This window comes from Podarcis melisellensis (assembly GCF_964234715.1).
Source record: "Podarcis melisellensis genome assembly, chromosome: 17".
NCBI lineage: Eukaryota > Metazoa > Chordata > Lepidosauria > Squamata > Lacertidae > Podarcis > Podarcis melisellensis.
In genome coordinates, this window is record NC_138534.1 from 2,433,734 (window position 1) to 2,454,547 (window position 20,814).

The 20,814-nt window shown below is 46.8% G+C and overlaps 1 protein-coding gene across 2 annotated transcripts in view; it reads right to left on the bottom strand.

The window, feature by feature from the left end:
* LOC309360595 (putative G-protein coupled receptor 173) overlaps positions 1 to 20,814 on the bottom strand; it is a gene marked incomplete at its 5' end in the record, with an annotated part of 76,492 nt that overhangs the window by 4,678 nt on the left and 51,000 nt on the right. The window contains one exon of one of the 2 annotated variants that reach the window (XM_081895221.1): positions 2,245 to 3,187. The exons of the other annotated variant lie outside the window; for it this stretch is intronic. Of the gene's footprint in view, positions 1 to 2,244; positions 3,188 to 20,814 lie in introns of those variants that run through there. 2 annotated transcript variants of the gene reach the window in all.

Consider the following 20,814-nt stretch of genomic DNA (forward strand, 5'->3'; position numbering starts at 1 on the left):
TGTGCCCCTCCATCTGTAGCTAGTCCCAACACCCATCCTCCTTGACCACTGGAGCTGATGGGAGTTGGAGAGTCTCAAGTCCCACCCACCAGTCTAGAGTGAAATGGCCAACTATTCCAAAGAGCCAAATAGTCCTCAAAACACATAGCTGAGGCTCCCTCAAAAGATGGTAACCTCTCCCTCGTAGGTTTTTAAGAGGTTGGATGGTCATCTGTCATGGATACTTTAGTTGAGATTCCTGCATTGCAGGGGGTTGGACTAGATGACCCCTGGGACCCTTCCAACTCCACAATTCTACAATTCATAAAACACACCCAGTGTCAATCAGTCAGTCAAATATTTTTTAATATTGACCCAAAGTCATGGTCACTTCAATGTTCTCTATGGGCTGGTGGTGATGCAAAATGAAAAGCCTGGGACAAAGGGGGAGGAGAGAGAGAAATTGCCACCAGTCCTAGCAGGTCCACACACACAGGCCATATCAAGAGGAGAGCTGTGTAACTGGGATCCCTAACAGAATTCCCAGGATTCTTTGGAAGAAGCCATGACAGGTAAGCTGATATGAAAAAATACACAGATTTGGAAAGCTTTGCTTAATTTTGACACAGGCCAAGGGAGAGATTGTTTCTACAAAGCTGCTTGGTACATTTTGAGTCGCATACAACAGTCAGAGAGTCATAGAAGGAAAGTGCTCTAAGAATGATCTCATGTTTATTGCACTTGCCTGGGAGAGAGTAATCTTTCTAAATTTAGCACTGCAAGTTAAATTTTTATATATATAAATAGTTGATGAGTTTACAATTTGTGGATGAAGACAATTTCAGCTCAAAATGACAAAGCAATTTTGTTAGTCAAAAGTAACTACACTCTCAGTGCACCTAAGAATTTTGCTACCTTGTTATCCTACCCAATAAGGTCTTTCACCAGAAGAAGCTCATTCTACAAAGCTAGCAATCCTATGTATACTTAGTGAAATCAGTAAGCAGATTTTGTAGATGTTGAATTTTACACACACACACACACAAATCACAGAACTGTGGAGTTGGAAGAGACCATGAGGATCATCTAGTCCAGCCCCCTGAAGTGCAGAAATCTTTCCCCCAGCCATGGGCTCGAACCCTCGTTCTTGAGGTTAAGAGTCTCATGCCACACACACACTTTCTCCTTAGCCACCCTTCCCCTCCACAGCAGGCATCAAGTAAAAACAGGTGGCTGTGTAGTATGTAGTAACTTACCAGAGTAGTAGTAGTAATAACAACAACAACAACAACAACAGCTTGGTAAACCAGTCATGCACTATTTTCCTGCCAAGGGGCCCATATAAATTTAGCATTCCGCTCCTTCCCCAGATGTCTGATCAGATGTGCTTAAAGCACTTGAACCCAGTCCTCTGGGGTTGCCCAGATGAGTAGAGATGTGTAAAGATGCTCTGAGGACTTCTCCTCCACCAACCCAGCTTTTCAGTGGGAAAATTTTTTTGGGGGGGAAACTCTTTTAGTTACAGGATGTTTCTGCAACTAGCACAGTTATTTAAACTTAGTGATACAATGAGACTTAGAGATTGTAGAAGAATCTCAGATTTGTGAAAGGGTTAAACCCCTTTACAGTACTGACTATTAGAAAATGGAAGTACAAAGTAAAGATGTAGCTTTCTTATTTCTTAATTTACTTATCCTTAACTTTTTTTGTATAAATAAATAAATTATACATGATTTTTTAATGTGAAATATCCGTATGTTCAGCGTTCTCTTGATATTGTGCTAAATATATTGTGATATTTATATTATTATTTTTGAAAAATATGATAAACACTATTACCTGCCACTTGCTACAGCTCAGCTGCTACCTCAGCAACTGAACAGGTGGAAATCCAACTCTCTCACACACTCATGCAAAAATACCAGGATACAGTCAACAATCATACTAAGGTACAAATAAGCTATCTCTACACAGCAGACGTAGACTGGTTTGACTGTTGTTTCCTCTCCTTAGTGAACCATGGAAGGTGTGGTTCTGTGGGAGAATGTTCAAGCACTTTTACTAAACTGCAACAAAGCTCTGATACTTAAGACTATTCCGAGGTGCAAAGCCCAGGAGAGCAGCTGTGTCTTGAAGGATCCCAGGGAAAGGAGAATGTGATTTCTCTTATCCCTCTCATGCCGTGACAGGCGATACAAATCAGGGTACAGAAGCCCTGTCAGTGAAATGACCTAGCAAAACTTTAGATGCATGTGTACAACTCACCTGTCACCTTGCCCCAAATCTACTCCCTATATGACATCCCTCCACATGTGCTTTTGCGGATGAGGGGTCTGGGCCTGCTCCACTTGCCATGGCCATCAGAAATTGGATTTAGTGGTGATGAGCCCCTGCACAGAGAGGTTTGTCAGTCCCCATCCCTGCTTATTTTTAGACACCTGCTTTAGACAACTACATTCTTAAATGGGCTTGAATAGCATGCTTGCACTTTTCTGAAATTATGACACTTCCATGTTTCATTCATATTCTTTCTCATATGCTTTCATAGAAATTGAAGGCGACCTTTAGTTTTGTTTTCCTTTATTTTGATCCTACAAATTGTCCAGAGAAAATTCCATTTTTAGAATTGCTCCTGCTTTAAGGGTGTGTACACACAGCAGTATCTCCAAATCTGGGCGAGTTTTGTACAGCTATTAACCAAATGAAAAACATCAAAGCCAGCAGACCAGAAAGGGGTGCCTGCCAAAGTCTTCAAAGTGGGCGAAACTGAACTTACACAACAACTTCACAAGCTCATCGAAAAAATCTGGGAGAGAGAGGAGATCCCAGCAGATTTTAGGGATGCCAAAATTATCAATCTCTTTTAAAAAAGGTGACAGAACAGATTGTGGAAACTTTCAAGGCATCTCTTTATTAGCTGCGGCCAGCAAAATTCTTGCAAGGATCTTAGAAAACCGTCTCCTAACAATATCCAAGACTACCCTTCCTGAATCCCAAAATGCTTTTTGACCTTCTAGAGTGATAGTGGACATGATTTTCACTGCTCAACTTCAATAAAAATGCAGAGAGCAAAACCAACCCCCTGTATATGGTGTTATTGACCTGACTAAGGCCTTTGACACAGTAAATTGTAATGCCCTGTGGATTTTGCTTCTGAAAATTGGCTGCCCAGATAAATTTGTGAATATCGTTCGGCTCCTCCATGATAATATTACAGCAACAATCGCAGATAACGTAAGCAGTAGCTCACGAAAAGCTCAACATCCAAAAAAAACCACAGTGCTGCACCAACAGGCAGAAAACAACCTCTCTGTAGTGCCACAAATCCAACTCAATGGTGTAACGCTGGAAAGTGTTGATCACTTCTCCTACCTGGGCAGTTATCTTTCCACAAGGGCCTTGCCTGAGCTCTGTGAGTGCAGCTTTCTCCTGATTGAATTGCAGGTGTTTAAGGACCGGGACATTCACAGGGAAACAAAAATGCTTGTTTACAAAGCTATTGTACTACCAACCTTACTGTATGCTTGTGAAACATGGACCACTGATAAACTCCTCAAAAGATTCCATCAATGGTATCTCAATTTTATTTTGCAAATCACTTGGGAAGACAAGTGAACTAATGACAGTATACTGGAAGAAGCAAAGATCACCAGTGTCGAAGCAATTATTGTTCAACATCAACTTCATTGGACTGGTCATGTTGTGCGGATGCCTGATTATCATCTTCCAAAGCAACTACTCTATTCTGAATTTAAAAATGGAAAGCATAGTGTTGGTGGTCAACAAAAGGGGTTTAATGACTCTCTCAAGGCAAATCTAAAAAAATATAGCGTAAAGACCGACAACTGGGAAACACTGGCCTGTAAGTGCTCCATTTGGAGAACAGCCTTTACCAAAGGTGTCATGGACTTTGAAGATACTTGAACTCAGGAAGAAACGGAGAAACACACTAAGAGGAAGGCACGTTTGGCAAATCCTCACCATGATCAACTCCCACTCGGAAACCTATGTCCCCACTGTGGAAGGATGTGTGGATCCAGAATTGGTCTCCACAGTCACTTACGGACTCACTGTTAAAACCATGCATGCACACTTCTGAAGAAGTGTGCATGCACACAAAAGCTCATACCAAGAACTAACTTAGTTGGTCTTTAAGGTGCTACTGGAAGGAATTTTTTTGTTTTGACTATGGCAGACCAACACGGCTACCTATCTGTAACTGTTAAGACCATGTTCATGGAAGACAATCTTACTCAGCTACAAGTGATTGCCAAAGAAGAAGACGACACACAGCAGTTTAAAGTGGATTTGATGCATCCCTGATCTGCATAGCAGTCAACACTCAACCCCAACCCCATTTAATTCTGATTTCCTCTATCTGCAGATAATGTTCTAAGGAGAGGAATTCCAACATAAAATTGCATGTTGCTTAAGACTGGACACACTGAAGCGCATTATGGGCTGGGTTTCTAGGTTTGTTTTGCTGGTGCCCTCCATCACCACAGCCCTCATCACCTGAGCGCAAAATAGTCATTTTGTTTTCATCAGCCTAAATGAAAGGATGCGGTGTGCCTAGCTCAAGCCATTGTTGACGAAGGCAAACTCACCATAATTTGTTTTTATTTAAAAAAACAACTGTTTTGTTGCAGAACTGCCTTTGCACAAAACAGCTGTATTAAAAATAAAATGGCCTTTGCAGGTACAAGAGGAAGAAGAGGAAAGAAATAGAAAAACACTGTATTTAAATCCTTCTCCCCCAAATCAGTCTTCCCATCCTGACTTGACCATGTGTGGAATGTACTTTTATCATCATCATCATCACTTTTAATTTGTATACCGTCTTTCTATTTTTCTATACCCAAGGCGGTTTACAAGCTGAAGAAACAAAGAATGTACGTCTTATAACAATGTAATTCAATACAAAAATGTGATAATAAAACATAACTTTAAAATAAGCAACTTATATAAAATAAAGTAATATTCAACAATCCACTGAAATAGTATAGAATAATATTAAATATCAGCATATAAAAATTAAACAGAAATCCACTCTTAACAATTATAATAAATAATTTCTAAACTATAATCAATAAAACAACGGAAAGTCACAGTACATAAAATAATACAATACAAATTGAGAAGCAGAGACTGGAGGGTGGGGGGACAAGGCAGGCTTTTCTCTGAGCTGCCCCACAACTTTTTCTGTTTGGAGATCAGAGGCACCTGGGCCCCCCACCTGCCCGGCCATTGTTTGCCCTACAGAGGCATTCCTTAGAAGGCTGTTGACTCTGGTAAAATTTTTTAAAAAACAAACTATTTCAAAAGCAGTTGTTTAAAATAGGCTATTTTGCCCACTGTGGAAAATGCTTAAAACTTTGGTGGACATTTGTTATTGTGCTAATCCATGGACAAAACTATTTTTTTAAAAAAGGAAATACCTGGGCATGTGCCTCTGATGCACCTCAGGTTTCTGGAACTTCTGGAGGTCAGGGAAGTAGTAATTGGGGAGAGGGGTCAACAATGCATAGAATGAATGCACCCCCCTAGTGCAGGCAGGAAATATCAAGACTGATTTAAACTGGAAGTGGTCATGTGTGGATGAAAGTGCCCAAAAGCTCACATGGAAAAATCATTTCTGTGCAACCCATGTACACTACTAACACCCAAGTGTGTACACAACCTACAAAACCCCAGTGCCACACAATGGCATGCACCCCGTTATATCCTTGAATTACTAACACAACAGTCCCATCCATACGTGGATGTAAACCCAATTTTACTCAGTAAACCTATAAAGGATCAAGCTGCAGCACAGATTAGAATAGAGCCAGGAGACCTCTTCCTCACCTGGGGCAAAGATGGAGGACTTCCTGTTTAGAAAAGAGAAGACTGTCAGGCAGACTGGCACACTGGCATACCCATCTGCTCATATCTAGTACTTTGACTGACAAAACTGACTTAGGATCCTAACTAGGCATCCATAAATGGAAGAGTTCTGCCTAGGGACTGGTGAGATTCAGTGGAGGAACCTGACAGCAGAAGGAGAGTGTGCTTCATCTCATACTGCTTCACAAGATCCCTCAATCCCACCCAGAGCAGATTTTTGAAGAGCACAAGAGGGGAATCTGTGGAAGTCACATTCCTCTCACTATCCCTGGTGGGAACAGAACTGCTCTAGCCTGTGTGTTTTCCAAATGCCATAAATGTGGCTTTGGGGCAATAATACAAACAAACTACCAGCCCAGTAAAGAGAAAAAGAGAAAATCATTTCTACTCATGGAAGTGGGAAATCTATAAGTGGGGACTGGCATGACGGAATGTTCTTCCATACAACATGGATGCTTTAGTTGAGATTCCTGGATTGCAGGGTTGGACTAGAAGACTCTCAGGGTCCCTTCCAACTAGGGCTGAGAAATGCCTGGTTTTTATCCCCAGTTAAGCAGTTAAGCATCGTGATATGGGATGCGGGTGGCGCTGTGGGTAAAAGCCTCAGCACCTCGGGCTTGCCAATCGTCAGGTCGGTGGTTCAAATCCCCGCAGCGGGGTGAGCTCCCGTCTTTCGGTCCCAGCGCCTGCCAACCTAGCAGTTCGAAAGCACCCCTGGGTGCAAGTAGATAAATAGGGACCGCTTACTGGCGGGAAGGTAAATGGCGTTTCCGTGTGCTGTGCTGGCTCGCCAGAGCAGCGATGTCACGCTGGCCACGTGACCCGGAAGTGTCTGCGGACAGCGCTGGCTCCCGGCCTCTTAAGCGAGATGAGCACGCAACCCCAGAGTTGGACACGACTGGCCCGTACGGGCAGGGGTACCTTTACCTTTTTAAGCATTGCGATAAACTGATACAGTCAAACGTCGGTTCCTGAATGGTTCCATTTTCAAACGTTTTGGCTCCCAAACGTCAAAAACCCAGAAGTAAATGCTTCAGGTTTTCAGTTTTGTTGGACGTTTTTGCTGTTGTTACTGATATTAACTGATACTACTGATATTAACTTTTCGTATCTTTATTTTTATGTGGAAATTCTTCAGTTTGGTTATGTAGTTTTTAATGTGTTTTATTTATTTTTATGACTAGGTAAAGGGACCCCTGACCATTAGGTCCAGTCGTGACCGACTCTGGGGTTGCGGTGCTCATCTCGCTTTATTGGCCGAGGGAGCCGGCGTACGGCTTCCAGGTCACGTGGCCAGCAGGACTTTTATGACTACTTTGCTTTTTTATGACTGCTTTATTTGTAATTATGTAAATCTTTTCATATTGCAAGGCACCTTGAGCATTGCTTTAACTGTGGAAAGGTGGCATAGAAATAAAATGATGATGATGATAAGCTGAGGGTCTGGTGTAGAATCATAGAATAGTAGGGCTGGAAGGGACCACCAGGATCATGCAGTCCAACCCCTTGCAATGCAGGAATCATTTGCCCATCATGGGGCATGAACCCACAGCCCTAAATCTCATGCTCCGCCAACTGAGCTGTCCCAGAGAATCCACCAGCACCATGCCCAACAGCCACTTGTCCTGGCAGTCAGTCTGCCTCCGGTGGTAGTGGGGGCTGGGAAGAGTAGTGAGAAAGTGCTAGAGGGCAGAGAAGCTGTCAGGAAAGGGGGCTGGAGTAGTGTGGGCTGCATTTGCCTGCTTCTGTAAAGTTGATGTGAGTGTCCTTTTCACTTAGGAACATTGGCTTCCCCCTGACACACAGAAATGCCACATCTGCATACCCTGGAGCATTCAGCCCCATAGTCAGATACGCCTTTGGGGGAATAGCCATAGCTCAGTTGCAGAGCACATGCATTATGCTTGGCATCTCCCGGCTGGGCTGAGAGAGGCTCTTGCCTGAAACCCTGGAGAGCTGCTGCCAGTCAGTGTAGACAATAATGGACTAGATGAGTTCCTACTCTGATGAAGTCTTCTTAAATTGTAAGACGCTTGTCAAGTGTCTGCCTTTCCAGTGAGAAGAACACACACACCATAACATTTAATTGGTCCCCTGAGTGTTTGTGGGGCACATTTTGAACTCCCACCAGAAAAAGTGAATTGGATCCATTCTTGTTGTTGGCATCAGTCTGTATTGAGACACAATGGAGTGTGCCTCTAGGGGTGAAGTCAAGGCACTGTGTTGGCAGCACCAAAGTGACCTGTCCAGGGGGCAAGCCTGGGCAGTGTGTAGGGAGGTCCTGGGCGGCCAAGGCAAGACCTCCTTCTCAGCCTTGCTGATGTGCTCCAAAGGAAAGGAAAGTGTTTGGCACCAGCCTGGCTGCAGAAGTTGTTGGAAGGAGGCAGAGGTGCCAAGTTGTGCCTAGCATGGGGGGGCGGCTCATCTCGCGTGTCACACACACGATGACAACCTCACACATGTGACTCTTGCATTGGGGGGAGGCCTGGCACACTGCTGGGCTCCTGGCTCCTTGGCCTCACTGCAGCTGGCCCTGCAGAGGAAGTGAGCTCGGCAAAGAAGGTGGAGGCAGGATGCGACTCACAGTCCCCACTCACCCGGCTCCTGAGGCTGGATCAGGAGGTGCAGCAGAGGTGGGGACCCATTGGGAGACCCATTGCTGGGAAGGGGGCTTTGTGGGCCTCCCATTGCCCTGGTGAAAAGCCCCTGGGATGCTCCAGACCATCCTGGCCACTCCATCATGAGAATGGCACTGCAGCAGAGGCACTGGTGTGGGTCTTCCCTACAGGGGACGGGCTTGGCTTAGGGAATAAGGTGGTGCAGCCGGACCAGAGGCTGCCTGTTGTATCAGGAGGAGGCCAAGCATGGAGCACACCTCTGCGCTCAACCTCCTCTGACCCCTTAAGATTGGGTGGGCTCAGCCCCATCCCAACAGACATGGGGGGGGGGCTGAAGACACCTCAACCCTATAGAGTTGGCACCTATGGAAGGAGATGTACAAGGCACCATCCAAGCATCTTATCAACTCCAGATCTGTGTAGGGTTCACTCCTTAGCCTCTTCTTCTCCCAAAGCTATCTCACAAGGCACCATGGGTTTAGGACCAGAGTTTTTCTACTCCTAGATGGGCTCCTTTCCCGGGTGGACAAGCCCCATCTGTCTCCCCTTCCCTCTACAGAATGTGCATTTGCATGATCCACCAGAGCTTGTCTTCTCATGCAGGGGGACGTTCCTGACTCACTGAGGGTTTGAGACCATTGGCTACCCTCACCTGGTTTATCCGGAACCAAAGAGTTTCTGGGGTGTGGCTGCTGCCACATGCTGACAGCTTCAAGGAGCCATAGGTGAGAGCTGAGTGCAGGGTGAAGACCAATGGTGTATCAACTACCCCAGAAGGAGCATGATGTGGCCCCCACCAGAGGTACTACCCCTCCCCTAACACCCCTGGCTCCATTCACTTCTAAAGAAAAAAATAGATTGTGTTGGGAAAGATAGTGAGGTGACTCAGCTGTTGCTATCCTGGGCAGTGGGGAAACCTTTTCCCACCTGTCTACAGTGATGCTACTCTGCCTCAACTACAGGCAATATTCAGGAAGTGGTACTGCTTTTGAAGGGGAGAGGGAGGTGGGGAAACTCCAGCTCAGTCTGGGAGAAGTCTTTTCTTACTTCCCCAGGAGATGTGGCTGGTGCCTTCATTATATATCTTTAGGTGCCAGGCAAAAATGTTCCTCTTTAACCAGGCCTTTGGCTGATTGACATCCAACACACTTTTAAAATGTGTGTGGGGGGGTTATTTTTCTTTTTTCTTTTGTGTTTTTATGTTGTAACCACCCTGAGACCTGCAGGTATAGGGCGGTATACAAATGTAATAATAATAACAATAATAAGAAAATTCCCTCCCTCAGCAACAGCCCTCAGGTCAAGTTACCCCTGCTACTAAGCAAGATAGCTTGGCAAAGGCTTTCTAGATCTTAACAGTAGGTCTGGGTAACCCATTGCTCCAGCCGTCTGCAGAGCACCCAACCCAGCCAGTCTGTGTTAAGCCTGTCCATTTTTGTTCATGTTGAAAGGTTTTTCTTCCATGTAATGAAAGATACACACGCACATACCAGCTCTCAATATAATACATTGCAATGAGTAATAATACTGTGTGTGCCTCCACCACAGGAATAAGCACAACAGGTGAAGCAAACCTCCGGCTCTCCAATACAATTGTGGTCCTCTACAAATCCCATGCCATTTGCCATGCTTGCTGGTGCTGATGGGAGATGTAGTTAAGCAACATCTGAAGGGATAAAAGTTCCCCACACCTGACGTACAATGTATTTATGCAATTTATGAAAATTGTCACTCTGTCAATTCAAAAATTTACGCACATGTTGCACCACAATGAAGTACAGTATGTCGACAAACTGGAATGTGTGCAGAGGACAGCAAGTAAGATAATCAAGAGCCTGGAAACCAAGTTGTATGAGAAACGGTTGAGATTGCTGGATATGTTTAGTCTGGACAAGAGGAGACTTAGATATGATAGCCATCTTCCAATAGCTCAAGGGCTGCCACATGGAAGATGGAACAAGCTGGTTTTCTCCTGCTCTGGAGGGTAGGATTTGAACCAATGGCTTCAAGTTACACGAAAGGAGATTCCAGCTAAACATCAGGAAGGGAAAGAGCGGTTCTGCAGTGGAACTGACTCCCTTGGAAGGTGAGGTACCATCCTTAATTGGAGGTTTTCAAGCAGAGGTTAGAGGGCCGCCTGTTATGGATCATAGAATTGCAGAATTGAAAGGGACCCCAAGGATCATCTAGCCGAACCCCCTGCAATGCAGGAATCTCAGCTAAAGCATCTGTGACAGATGGGCATCCCACCTCTGCTTGAAACCCTCCAAGGAAGGAGAGTCCACCACCTCCCGAGGGAGTCCAGTAGAGATTCCTGTCCTGCAGGGGGTTGGACTAGATGACCCTTGGGGTCCCTTCCAACTCTACAATTCCAGATTTTATGATTCAGCAGAACATACACAAATTCACACACATGCACTTTCTAAACAAATATACACCCAGAAACACACAATGTGTATGTAATGTATACTTGGAAACAAAGCATGTGGCTTATCTTGTGCGCATCCACTGTGGGCTTACACACTCCTGCTTGTAATAGTTGTGAGCACACACAATTTCCACATATGCACGCACAAATACATATACGTGTCAATGGTGCTTCTCTCTCCCTCCCCCTCACCTGGCCTACAAACTCTAGCAGAGAATGTTCATATGAATAAATTGATTTTACATGCTTTGTATCCAACTTGTGGCCCAGAGGGATCAAAAAGATATTCTCCACACGTGACAAAGGACTCTTTCTCTGTCTCCACTTGGGTCATTCCAACTAAATTCAAGCTGTTGGGTGGTGGGGACCAGCTCCATTTCATATGAACACTTTGTTAAAAAGCAGACCACTGGCCCCTCTTGCCAAGTGCCGCCTGCTCTGACTGGCACTCTTTTTCAGACCTGCTGCCTTAGATCCTTTTAAGGGAAATGTCAAGGATCTCACAATCTTTGATATGAATTACAGGGGTTTATGTCAGAGGGGAGATAGATAGTTCTGGCTTGTGGTAAAGGCTTCATTAAACTGCTGCTCAGCAACTCACTTTACACGAGGGCTACTGAGGGCTATGAAGTGCGCCAGGGACCCTCCTCCTGTAGCCACAGCAACCACTGTCTTCACACCTCTCCTGCCCGTAGGCTGGCTCTGGGGAGCCCAGCAGTTGAAGGGCCTGGATTTTAGGCCAGTTGCTGATCCTTAGGCTATATGCCTCCCCTTTAGCTTCCTGATTTTATATGTCTGAGGACTCCCTCTACACAGATGACGCCATCAGCCTGAGGCCTGTCAAAGAAGGTGGGGCCAGTGTCAAGCCAAGCAACAGCTGCTCCAAGACTGACACCTGCTGCTTATAGTGGGAATTGTGAAGGGAGTTCCTCTCCGCCACTGGTAAGTAGCACATCCTGACACGCTCATAATACAATCAATACAATTCATGCACAGCAGATATGCTTGGGGACATACACACTGTCATGAACACACACACATTTTGACAACACGCATGACAGCTCACTGAGTCATACACACAACCACAGGGAACCTGACAAGCCCACAACTGCACACCTGTAAAAACTTACAGATAAGAATAAGGGAAAAGTCTCACGGCCATCTGTTTCTTAGCACAATGCACTTATATCTTGCTAGGCACACAAATGATTTCAGTGATGTTCATTATCTGATTGACCTGTGCATACCACTGTCCAATTTAATTGGAAGATATATCACTTTATTGAGAAAACACAGTCACATTTACAGTCATGGGATGGTGGCGGGGGGGGGGGGGAGGGCAAGCAGGAAACAAAGAGTCTTGTGTCATCTAAAGACTAACGTAGTTAGTCCATAGGGTTTATGAGTAAACAAAGAGAAAATAATGGGAAATTAATTATGAATAAGTATACTTATAGACCTAAGCACACACTACCCACAGAATCACATCCATTCACAAAAATATCAAGATCCTGCTATGGTCATGCACATCTGTGTGACTTGACACAGATAGTACCTGTATTCAGTCAGGCCCAGACAATGCACAAACACATCCTCAAACTCAGGTGCTGGCAGGCAAGCAGGCACAAAGACTGAACTCCTAAACCTATTTAGTAGAGGGCAAGTCCCATTGCAGTCAGTGGCATTTCTGAATAAACAGTCTTAATAAAGACTGCACAATACAGCCATTCAACACCACAGATAATTATCGCCAAGCCTGCCTCTGTTATATTAGAACTCTCATACACACATTCATTCACACACACAGTGACAAACTAGCACTTCCAATGAAACACACTTGCTACACACAATCGAATGAATACTCATTCAGGTAATATATCACATTAAAACACATATGGATGTTCTGTCACCAATTTTCCACACGCATGTGTACTGACTCATTATTATTAAAATTAAGTCAACAGTGGGATTAGACACCTTTTAGTTTCAGAAATTTAAACTGATTCACTCTAGGAAATCACACCAATTGACTCACTGGAGTTTCTATAGCCTTACAATTGATTTACTAAGATTTTACACAAAAGTGTAAAACAAAAATCCTATCATTATTTCAGTTGCTAAACTTTTGATTCATACCTGGCTCACTGCTTACTTTCAAAAGGAAGAGTGGCAGGGATAGTAAGCAACCTTGACGTCAGTGAAATAACATTTCATTTATATCACCTTCAGCCAGGGTAACTTTATTGTCTCAAGTAATGTCCTCCTAATTTACTAGTAACAATATCTACCTTGCAAACACACCCATTAAAGTTACTAGATCATTTTATTTTATTTTTAGTCCTTGGGGCCTAAATAAGTAACTTGTATAAAGGTTTGCTGTCTGATTTTGCTGTCAAGGTGTCTGTTTATGCATTCACACAAGCACAATTACTGGGATTAGTAAATTGGCTCCAACAGAAATTCAAACCATTCACAACATATTTTCACCTGACCAGCACTAGCACAAAGTTGAATGCAAACAAACCAGACCCATAACCTCAAATGCCATCACCTCTGATTTTATATCTGGCTTCTACTTGGGTGAGAGGAAATATGGTTCTTTTTGTCTAATAGTCAATTCTATTTTACATTAAGTGACAGGGATTTAGAAACAAATGGTTCCAACTGAAATACTTCTGATTTACAATTAGTTTACTACTAATTTACACCAAGGTATCTGCTGTAGAGGGAGGAGAAAAGGAAGTGAGCCCCACATCAAAGTTTTTCTCCAGATTTGCGAATAATGTACTTTTGATTTACAGAACAGTCCACCGAAATGAACTAAGAGTTGCCCCTTAACTGCTTGTCAAACTGAGAGAAGGCCTGGTGAGTTGGAACAAAGAGACCCATAATCTCTGCCCATAATCTGCTCCATATTTTTGTATCTCATTGGATACAAACTCGAAGCAAATTTCAGTGGTGGAAATTAGTATTAAAAAGCTGATGCTGTGTTGGAGGCTGGGTTGTTACAAAAGTGGTCTCCCTTGGCAGAAAGGGTCAACCCTCTCATATATGAATGCTCCCTGAATAACAAATGGGGGGGGGGTGCTTGAGGATTACGTCTGCTAAAGATTTTTCTCCACCTCTTTGCCTATCTTCAAAGAGCTCCATATAAGGGGGGGGGGAGCTATGGAAGGAGGGGGTTCAGGAGCAACAGGGCGGAGCAGACAAAAGGAACAAACAGGCAAGGAGAAGGTGGGGTGCCTGTAGCTCTTGCAAAATGGAAATAAGACTCCCACACCCAGCTTGGTCATGAGCACATGGGGTGTTAAAAGCACCCTCCCTCCACCTCCACACACACAGACACACAGGCAGAAATGAAACAGGTGGCGGCTCCATCTGAAAAGCAAGAGTCAAATTCAGAAGCGGCAGAGGTGGGGGGAGAGGGAGGGAGGGAGGGTAGGGGGCTTGCCATGGTGACTAACAGGCAGCCAGATGAATGAGATCAGCAGCGTATATGTGTTTGTATCTGGATGGATGGAGAGTTAAGCAGACAAAGCAAAGCCAGGGAAGAGGGACTGGACTGGGGGGGGGGGCAGATCCCAGCCCTGCATCCCCCGTGGGAAGCGTGCGGGTGCTGGTGGCGGGCCTGCTCACCTGGCTCCTCTGCTCCGAGAAATCAGCGGGGAGAGGACACCTCCAGCAGCTGGCGGGGCGACGCGTCCCAATCCGCCTCCCCGTCCGGGTTGCTCAGGGCTGACGCCCTATCCGGCGAGGCGGGCCGGGGATGCCGGAGCTGTTGCCTTGGCGACAGGGCCAGTCCTGCTTCCTCCGGCCAGGCAGGGACGGGGATGGCGAGGCTGTCATCGCGAAGGGGTGGCCCCCTCCCGCTGGCTGGCTCTCTTCCGGCAGGCCCGGATCCTGGCCCCGCTATTGTCCTCCGGAGTCAGCCTGGGGAGGGATGCATCGGGAAGGGAGATCGGAGCCTCGGCCGCTGCTCGCCGTGGGGATGGAGGCTTAGCAGAAGGGCAGCAGCGGCAGGAGCAGCAGCCCTCGCTGGGGAGGCGGCTTGGCGGAGACGGAGGGAGGCATCCGGCTGGATGGATCCCGCTTTGCCATGTCTGGAGCAAGGTTACTTCATCTCCCCCCGCCGCCCCTCCAGTCAATCAGGCTGCCAGCTCTCCGACCCCCCCCCCCCCCGGGGATCAGTCCATTTCCACCCCGAAAGGCAGCAGGCAGCTGGAACGCCGCGAAGAAGAGGAAGAAGAAGAATTATCGGGACGGATCCATTCCGACCGCAGAAATCAGAACCCCGCCAGACCTCCTCCGGAGCGCGGCATCAGGATCGCACCACCTCCGGGCCGGCTCAGTCCCGGCGGGTCCCGGCGCTCTGCTCTGCCTCCGTCCATGGCGCGGGCGGGCGGGCGGGGGGTTCTCCGGCCAGCAGCCGCGCCACTCAAGCCATCTCGGCTGGGCCCGGGGTCTCCCGGGGAGGCGGGCGGCGGGGCGGCGGAAGCGACGCGGGACGAGCCGGCCGGGAGGACAATGGGCAGCAGCGGGAAGCGCGCGCGCGCCCGGCGCCGAGAGGCGGGCGGAGGAGGGAGCGGGCTCGGGGATTTCCGGACGGCTTCGGCCCCGGCAGCGGAGGGAGGGGTTTGGCGGGCGGGGGGGCTCTTCCCCCCTCACTACATCAGGACCAGCTGATGGGAGAGACCAAGCGCGCCAGGCCGGGGGGGGGGGCGCGGGAACGGGGTCGGGGTAAGGCAGCGGGCAGCCCCGCCGGGATCGCCGACTTCTCTTCGCAGCCCCCCCCTCTTTCCAGGCAGGAGATCATGGGGGGGGGCGTGGGAGCGGAGCTGCGCGCGCACACACACACGAGCCCCCTTCTCCACGCCCCCCCCCGTGACCCGGGACACTTGGACTGCGCACCTTCGTGAAAACTTCTGCAATTAAGATCTTAAGATGACACGGCGCCGGGCCGAGCTCACGCGAGCGACACGGGGGGGGGGGGTGATGGTAGGAAGGCCGGCGGGTGGCTAGAGAAGCCCTCGGCAAAGGAGAAAGGTGGGCCTGAGCCGAGCCCCCCCTCTGGAGCCCGGCCCCTCGCAAGCCTCGTTCCCCCCCGGAGGCAGAGTGAGGCGGCCGGGTGTCGGGAAAGTGCAGCCCATGGTTATTTAATTTGTTAATAGATAATAGGGGTGCGGTGACAGAGGAGGGGTGCTTCACATGTGGTGGGATTGCCCTACAGCTGAAAAATGTTCAAACGTGGTTGGTTTTTTTAATTTGGCAAAATTACCAACCAAACCCTCTGTTTAGATCTTATTCTAGCACTCCATTGAAAGTGGTAATAATAATGGAATTCAATGCACACAGGTACCAAGATCCAAACGCTCCTAGTCACTTATCCAAACACAAGAATTAGTACACCAGATAGAAATATCCAAACAGCCAGACTTGCGTGTAGTACAGTAAACAAACAAGCAGCCTTAACTAAGCCTTTATTTTTGTGTTTCACCAGAAACCATGGTGGGAGAGAGGGAGATCTACCTGACAAATAATAAAGCATTCCTTCCTTCCTTTTTGCCTTTTGCAAGGTTTCAACAGGATTTCCTAGATGGTTGGTTAGTTGGAGTGGGATTTTGCCATTTTGGGGTCAGAATTCTGTGTTTGGGAATGCATTTGAAATTTCCCCATAGGAACCACTAGAAATCATTGCCCCGTTATGCGAATGCTCACCTAACAAACAATTTCCTGAGAATTCAGAGTTTGGATAGCAGGACCTGAGTATATAGAGAATTATTAGTGATGTTACTGGCTACAGCTAGACATTGGAAGGAGGGGTTTTGTGTCCACAAAGGAGGGATAGTACAAAACATTTGGGACATAGTGTAATTTGAACCCTTGGCCCAACATACACAAATTATTGAGGGTAAAGCAAAATGGGATAATTTTGATGTTACATGGTTTCCATTCATTAATTATATTACTAAATCTCTTAGTCCCCCTAGGCCACCAGCATCCCAAGCAGCAATGTGGTTACTTCCAATAATGAGAATTAACAACAGTAGATCTCTTTCCATTTATTGACAATTTGTTTTATACAGCCAGCATGTTCTTTTCATATTTGTTATGGTTTTATATGTACATTTGTACATGTACCTCTCTAAAAAAAAATATTAAAGATTATATAGTATTTTGACTGCATCAGGTGCCGAAATAATTCAGCTGGCCTTGGGTATTATGCACTTTAGCCATGGGTGTGTAATGGTGGGGAGCCCTTTGCTGACCTGCCTCAGGCAGTAAGATGTCTTTGGCTGGTCCTGCTAGGAATTTTTTTATTTAATAAATGTATATACCACTGTTCAATATAAAATATTCTCTAGGTTACTAACAAGAATAAGACAGTTAAGGTAAAATGCATTACTACTGTAACATTATGAATAAAATGGGAAGCATTGAATAAAATCTCTCTCAGATTTTAGTAAGATTAACAGAAATGATCTTTACCTGGTGTGCAAAGGACAACAAAGCCTCCATAACATCAGGAATAGCAGAGTTAATAAGAGGATCCAGATACTACCATGTTGAATTGTCAGAAAGAATAATTAGTGTCCAATTTCTGGGGAACAACAGTGAAAGACAGCTATTGCGTTTATAGTGTGGGTTTTCCAGAAGCCTTTAGCTGACTACTGTGGGAAAGCGGAAGCTGGAGAGGCCTATGTTCTGACCCAGAAGGGCTTGCTCTGTCTAGATAAGCCAGAGATACTGCACTTCAGTTGACTGGCCCAGATTTAGTTCATTGCCAGAACCAGACACGAGTTCAGCACTTAAACTGTGCCATTGGGAATTTTGGGGGGAAGCAGGTGGCATCAGTCAGGGAGCAGGATTTGGTCTAAAGAGCTGCTGTTTGCTAATGGCCTATTGCAAAGTAAGAAAATATGCTGGGCTGCAAAGAACCAGGAGACCAGAACAGGTGTCTTCTGTACAATAAAACTGAAGGACCTCCACTCTGATTATACAGCTTTATATTCTCTCACCCTAAAATTCTCCTATACTTGCAGCTTTTTCTTGAAAACAGATCAAGCAAAAAATCTCACTAAAATGCTAGTTTTAAGATTTCTTCTTTAGTCTCAGTCTCAGTGGATGAAGCCTCTTTCAGAGTGAAATGACAGGTGCCAAAACATGCTATTTGAAAGTCACAGGGACTGACTTGGAAGTTCAAGTTCTACATCATATAAAACTGATAAAAGCACCCTACACATGCTCAAAGGCACTCTTGTCCACATTGTTTCACTTATTCTGTAACTGACTCCTGGTGCTCAAAATAACTTCCAAAGTGCTGAACTATTATACCACAAGATGTAGCAGCGATGGCTGCCAACATGGGTGGCTTTAAAGCAGGATCATACCATGGAGGATAGAGCTATTGGTGGCTATGCACTACCGCCAGTATGAGGCAGAACACTTATGAATGTCACTTGCTGGTGAACACAAGTTGCCCTGATGTCCTGCTTGTGGGTTTCTGCCCACTGTGGGAAACAGGTTTCTAAGCTAATGTATATAGGCAGTTTTTGGTCTGACCCAGCAGGGATCTTCTTATGTTCTTACGGATGTGCATGGAAATCTCTCAGGCAATAGATTGCCATGGCTTTTTGATATCAGTGAGGTTCCCCACACCTGTTGATAGAATGGCTTTGTCCTCCCAATTTTGGTGACAATAAGAGGTACAATTTAAAACAGCATCGTGGTACTTTCAGGCACAGATGACTGGGCTGATAGAACATCATTGACTTCAGGAGACATGTTCCTTTATGTCTATGCTAGACTCTCAAACCTTGACTGGGCAGTCTTCCGCAGTGAACTCTAGCCCTGTGAGGGAGGCTGGGAATCTTTAGCAACAAAAAAAGTCTCATGAGAGACTCATGTTGGTTAAACTGGCATAAATTCAATGCAAATCTATTAAGACCAGACCATGTCATTACAGAGGAGGCAGGTTTAGTCGTCGTCTGAGGACTATCCCTGCCTCCGGGTCTGGTCCTGACCGGATGGATACTAGAATCAGCAAGGGATACCCACATGACCTGAAGGTGCTGCTGTGCAATGCCAGGTCAATGATTCATAAGACCACTGCCATCCATGACTTGATCATGGATGGAGGACTTGACCTGGCATGTGTAACAGAGACTTGGTTGGATGAAGCAGATGGGCCTGTCCTTGCCGCTGCTTGTCCACCAGGTTTCTCTTACGCACAGCAACCCAGGTCATGTGGGCGGGGAGGGGGGGTTGCAGTGATTTTTAGAAAGTCATTAGTTTGCACCAGGCGTCCTATTGGGAAGACCCAGTTCTCTGAGTGCATGTTCTGGAAGTTGGGCAATAGGGGCAGTACAGGATTCCTTTTGGTGTACCGACCTCCCCGCTGCACCAAGGATTCCCTGCCCGAGCTGCTTCAGGTCGTGGCGGATGTTCTCCTGGAGACACCTAGCTTGGTCGTCCTAGGGGATTTTAACATCCATGCCAACACGACCTTACAAGGGGCCGCTCGGGACTTCGTGGAAAGCATGGCCTCCATGGGGCTGTCCCTGAATAAGTCTGGCCCACCCATAGCCGCGGACATGCCTTGGACCTGGTGTTTACCTCTATGGATGTTGGTGATCTGACACTAAGTAAAAGCGAAACGAAAGAAGTGCCATGGTCAGATCACTTCCTGGTGCAACTGGACTTCTCTGCGACCCATCCCCTCTGCAGGGAGGTGGGACCAATTCGGATGGTCCGCCCCCGCCACCTAATGGATCCAAATGGTTTCCAGAGGGTGGTAGGGGATGCTTTATCCCATGTTGATGGCCTTTCAGCTGATTCCCTGGTGGCCCGCTGGAATGTGGAGTTAACCAGGGCTACTGACTGTTTGGCTCCGAAGCGCCCTCTCCGATTGCATGGAGCCCGGAGAGCCCCGTGGTTTTCCACCGATCTGAGGGCAATGAAACAATCGTTGAGACGGCTAGAGCGCCAGTGGCGGATAACTCATTCCGAATCTGACCGGACACAGGTTAGAGCTCAACGTCGAGCCTACCAAGTGGCGATAGCGGCGGCGAAGAAAAATTTATTCACCGCCTCTATTGCATCTGCAGAAAACAGCAGCAGGAGACTTTTTCAGGTGGTTCACAATTTAGCGGAACCACCTGCAACATCGGGGCCCAGTACGGGCCACATGTTCTCCTGCAATGATTTTGCAAAGTTTTTTGCAGATAAAATCGCTCAGATTCGGGAAGAAGTAGACTCCACCGTGGGAGCAGGGCCGGGGCGGGAGAGTGCTAGAGCTCTGTCTAGTCAAGTTGAGTGGGATCAATTCCAATCTGTTACCTCTGAGGATGTGGACAGGCTGCTTGGACGAGTGAAACCAACCACCTGTCTCCTGGATCCTTGCCCATCCTGGCTTATAAAAGCTAGCCGGGAAGGACTGGGCGATGGGCTTCGTGGGGTGGTGAATGCTTCCCTCCGTGAGGGAGCCGTCCCAGACCCGCTGAAAGAGGCGATTATTAAACCGCTTCTTAAAAAACCATCTTTAGATGCGGCCACAATGGCCAACTATCGCCCAGTCTCAAATCTTCCATTCTTGGGCAAGGTGATTGAGTGAGTGGTTGCTGAACAACTCCAGGCACGCCTGGAAGAAGCGGACCATTTGGATCCCTTCCAGTCGGGATTCAGGCCTCATCATGGGACTGAAACTGCCTTGGTCGCGCTGGTTGATGATCTCCGGCGGGCTAGGGACAAAGGTGAGAGCTGTTTCCTAGTTCTGCTGGATCTCTCAGCGGCGTTTGATACCATCGACCATAACATCCTTCTGGACCGTCTTGGGCTGGGAGCTGGGGGCACTGTCCTACAGTGGTTCCGCTCCTTCCTCCTGGGCCGTGTTCAGAAAGTGGTGGT